The sequence below is a fragment of the Hyla sarda genome, unplaced genomic scaffold (assembly GCF_029499605.1).
Source record: "Hyla sarda isolate aHylSar1 unplaced genomic scaffold, aHylSar1.hap1 scaffold_126, whole genome shotgun sequence".
NCBI classification, from domain to species: Eukaryota; Metazoa; Chordata; class Amphibia; order Anura; family Hylidae; genus Hyla; species Hyla sarda.
The window spans coordinates 189,775-194,543 of record NW_026607881.1 but is presented as its reverse complement, the minus strand read 5'-3'; the positions used below and the strand labels follow the sequence as shown (position 1 = coordinate 194,543).

General features: G+C 45.9%; 1 non-coding gene across 1 annotated transcript; it reads left to right on the top strand.

The window, feature by feature from the left end:
• The first annotated feature begins 2,185 nt into the window (after positions 1–2,185).
• LOC130304042 (U2 spliceosomal RNA) lies at positions 2,186–2,372 on the top strand. The gene has a single exon (XR_008853862.1). It is a non-coding gene; the product is annotated as a U2 spliceosomal RNA (small nuclear RNA).
• Positions 2,373–4,769: the final 2,397 nt, after the last annotated feature.

Below are 4,769 nucleotides of genomic sequence, written 5' to 3'. Positions count from 1 at the left end.
TGATGCGAACACCCGTCACAGTCAGAACTGTATTTTTAGTCAGGATGTATTATCTTATCTCTACTTATTCTATGTTGTCCTTAATAATTGTCTTCTGAAGTGCATGAGGTGCACCCGAAATTCAAGGGGATACCTTGGCTAAAGTTTTGCACAAAGGAAGGAGTCTGTTTGTCTCTTATCGTGTCCCTTAGGTATGGCCATGAGGTGTTCTTGATGTTCTTCTGTCGCGGGGAGAAGATGCAATAAGCCAATGGGCCCCATGGCACAGGACAAATAGTGATGGATAGCCTATGGCAACTCCGGCCCGCCTTCCAGAGTCACCTTGTTTGTGAAAATGCTGCAACCCAGGATGTTTTATGTGTATACATTTTATATTTGTTCTTCTTATTTGTCTGTACGTCTGTAAAGCTAAATAGATATACAGTAGTATTATAAATATAATTCTCAGGTAAAATATATGGCACTTAAAACTTAACATCAAAGGCACAAACTTGCACTACTACCAAAGAACTGTGTTCTACCCCTAAAAAGGACTTTGGCAGTCTACCACCCTGGTCAATCCCCAGCCTACAGGACTGGGCGCCGAGGACGGCTGTTCTTAAGAGGGGGAGTTTGTGGTGTCCCAGCATAAAGGCTGTCCTGTTGGCTGCGGAACTCCTCAGGCATGCCTGGTGTTCCTTTGTTGGGTCCACAGTTATATTGTTTACTATGTTCATGCTCTTTATTATATTTACTGTATTTTTGTATCATGTATGTACTGTACCTTTAAGAAGGAGATGCATAGTATACAGGTGATCCCTGTTACCCAATGGGAACCCCCAAATTGTTCTGTATGTAGTGTAGGGGGGAGAGGAGTTGCCCCAGTCGAGGTCTAAGGACCAAGTTCAGTTAAGACTTTGTTCTGAGCAGAGCTCCATGTGAGCTGCAGTGTGGAAAGGAGTTGGAAGAAGTGTGAGGTGATTAAGAGGGAAGCCTAAAAGGCTCATAATCAAGTCAGCCCCGCCATTCTGCAAGTGTTCCCCGCCCAGGAGTTGGTGAGTCATACCCTGGTGGTGTCAGGGAAATTGGACCTTAGCAGAACCCTAGTCAGCGTTGGATATTTCTTAATCTACAAGTCTCCAGTCTGTATAATCCAAGTGGATGAAAGCTCCATAAGTCCCTGCAAGGCAACTGGGCTCCCAAGGTTTACACTGCATCCCTTCTACTCTGCTCCGTACTGTGTGTGTTATACCATCTACACCTGCCTCAGTAAAAGACAGTTATCTGTAACCTGGCGTCGGTGTGTTCATTGCCCCGCGCCTGTCCCAGGAAAAGCTGTCTCCACCTCGGAATGTGTAGAGACTAATGGTGCCCTGGCATCACGAATTGACAAGTATACCTTGTACCCCCCATGTCACCACAATGACATGTGATCACAGCCCTGCCTCCTGTATGACATCATTGATATAATATAATAGTAATATAATGACATGTCATCCCAGCCCCGCCCCTGTATGACATCATTGATATTATATTATAGTTGTATAATCATAAAGAGAGGTTTTAATGTGTATAAGTCAGAACAATAATTGTGGCCCTGTCTGTATAGAGTCATACCCTATATACAGGGCACACATATACACAAAGCACCCTATATCCAGAGCACACATATGTACAGAGCACCCTATATACAGAGCACACATATATACAGGGCACCCTATATACGGAGCACACATATATAGAGAGCACCCTATATTCATAACAAACATATATACAGAGCATATATATATATATATATATATATATATATAAATATATACACACAGAGCACCCTATATACAGAGCACACAGAGGCGGTATGGTTAGTAGAAGACCTCCAGGTCTCTCCCCATACACAGTTCCCAGGCTCGGCAGACACCTTGGCCCGCAGATCATTAACCCAACTGCTCTTGACTTTTGGCCAAGACTCCTGGAGGAGGGGGAGGGAAGCCTGTTTCCTGTCTGTAGTTTATTTTCAGGCGGCCTGGATTAGCGTTCACTATAATCAGTCATGTCACCTGAACAGCGCCAGTGATGTAGCAGAGTCCTAAAGGTGCTCAGAGATATCACACCAGGGTCTCAACCATCTTCTTAGACACTTTGCCGAGCACCAAATGATGTTACCAAGGAGCTTTAGGACTTTATTGTGAAATCAGTTATGGTTGAAATCGCTTCTCGGCCTTTTTGGCTAAGATCAAGGGTAGTATCTGTTCTTATCAGTTTCATGCCGGTGGACAACCACGCCGGTGTGGGGCTGGTGGGAATGAGTGCAGCATGGAGGGGGCAGGTGTACCAGGGCTTTCTGGGGCTGGTTCTGAGGAATCAGCTCGACGGCTGCCCCGATGTGACCTGTTCCCTCCGGGTCTCGCCATGAGGCTGAGAGGGTCTAGAGCCGAGGTACTTTTGTGCCTCAGGGAGTGGTGACCCCGAGGTGCCGAAACTCACTGGGAGTATTGGCTCACTGAGATGAAGCACTGTGTCACTTTTTGCGTGTTGTGTCCCCACTGGATTTGTCAGTATGCGGTAGCCCTTCTGGGTGTCCCTCATGGCGGTCTAGAGGAGGTGTGTGTGGCCATCAGGTTCCGCAGGACCCGCTGTATGTTCTGTGACCGCCCACTCCTGCCCTTAACAAACTCATTACCACTCGCACCCACAAGTTTTTTTTATTGTGTCCTGCAGGATCCCATTTCCGGTGCAGAGCTCTACTCTATTATTTCTTGGAAACTTGATGGCATAACATAAAGAAAATTACCAGAGAACCCCTTGAACTATATTCATACTGCAGTACCAGCTATCACCACTGGGTGTGCTGACTTCTTATAGCTGGACTCTTTTTAGCTTTGTAATTTGTAGTCTATTCAGGACAGTAGTAGCATAGACTTTTCCATTATTGTCTGTTGTACAGTATAGTATATAGAATATGCTGTATATATTATTATTGCTGTTGGTAGGTATTGACCCTATTATAGATTTTGCACTGAGGCCTAACAGATTTAAATTGGTACTCCGCCCCTAGACATCTTATCTCCTATCTAAAAAATAGGGGATAAGATGTCTGATCACGGTGGTCCCGGGGCTGGGGACCCCCACGGTCTCCCTGCTGCACCCAGCGTTTGTTTAGAGCGTCGGGTGGAGTGCCGGAAGTGTCTGGGGTGCCGTAGCCGAGATCGCAGGGGTCCCCAGCGGCGGGACCCCCGCGATCAGACATCTTATCCCCTATCCTAGGGGTGGAGTACCCCTTTAAGTCTCGCATCTCTCTAATGGATATACCTATACCTATAATGTATTTACCTTTACCTAGGGTGGAAGGAAAAGATTTATATGACGGATGGATATGTACTACATATATTAGTTACTGGAGGTTGTAGATTTCAACCAGCTCCATTGACTATACAAACAATATGGACCCCCCCCCCACCATATGTGATGTAGGGCAGGTTGGAGGACCCCCGTCAATCTACACGCCCGGCTATAGTATCTGTATGTTGTGGAATGTGCTGAGTTATTGTCGTCTGTCAGGCTGTTATTGTTAGGGGCCACATATTGTGTATGTTACGTGTTCCGTGTGATGTCCTGCAGCTGCTGGTGGTCGGCTCCTGGTGTACACTGGAGGGGGGGGGAAGGGGGGACAGACTTCAATAATCCATATCTGTAGATTAGTGATTCCCAACCAGTGTGCCTCCAGCTGTTACAAAACTACAACTCCCAGCATGCATGGACAGCCAATGGCTGTCCGGACATGCTGGGAGTTGTCATTTTTGCTACAGCTGGAGGCACCCTGGTTGAGAAACACTGTTCGCCACTATCTATGCCCCACCCCCCACTTATTGTGATCCATCCTCTCTGTTACTAGAGATGGAATTCCCCTAACAACAGGCAATGGTCCTCAGATAAGCAGAGAAGTAATCTGCTGTCCAAGCATGCTGGGAGTTGTAGTTTTGGCGACAGCTGGAGGCAATCTGGTTGGGAAACGTTGCTGTAGATTGTCAGAGCTAACTTTAACCCTTTCATGGCCATAACTTGCCATGTGCCATTCATAACGCTTTCGTATTCTTACAAAACCTGTCATTCCAGAGCAGAGGTGTCTGTCACCGCCATATAAGATAAACTTGGCACTCTGAATTTGATGCAAAGGTTTTTTTTAATTTTCACAGTCCATAAATAATCAATTGACGTTTCGGTCCCACCAGGACCTTCATCACAATAATACTAGAAGTATCAAAACAAAAATACAATAAATACACATATAGATGTGATGTCACAGCAAAGAATTGTACAGAAAGAACTAAAACAAATAAAAATAAAAATTCATGGATTACACGTCATCTGATACCGTAATATTAGTTACATTCGGTTGTATTGGAACAAAAAGTACTTTATGTGTTAGCACAGGGTATAATACAGTGGTCCCTCAACATGCAATGGTAATCCGTTCCAAATGGACCATCGTTTGAGGGATCCGTGCAATGTAAAGTATAGGACAGTGGTCTACAACCTGAGGACCTCCAGATGTTGCAAAACTACAACACCCAGCATGCCCGGACAGCCAACGGCTGTCCGGGCATGCTGGGAGTTGTAGTTTTGCAACATCTGGAGGTCCGCAAGTTGAAGACCACTGGTATTGGAGGTTATACTCACCTGTCCCCGCCGCTCCGGACCATCACCGCTGCCCTGGATGTCGCCTTCCATCACTGTCGGAATTCCCCTAACAACAGGCAATGGACCTCAGATAAGCAGAGAAGTAATCTGCT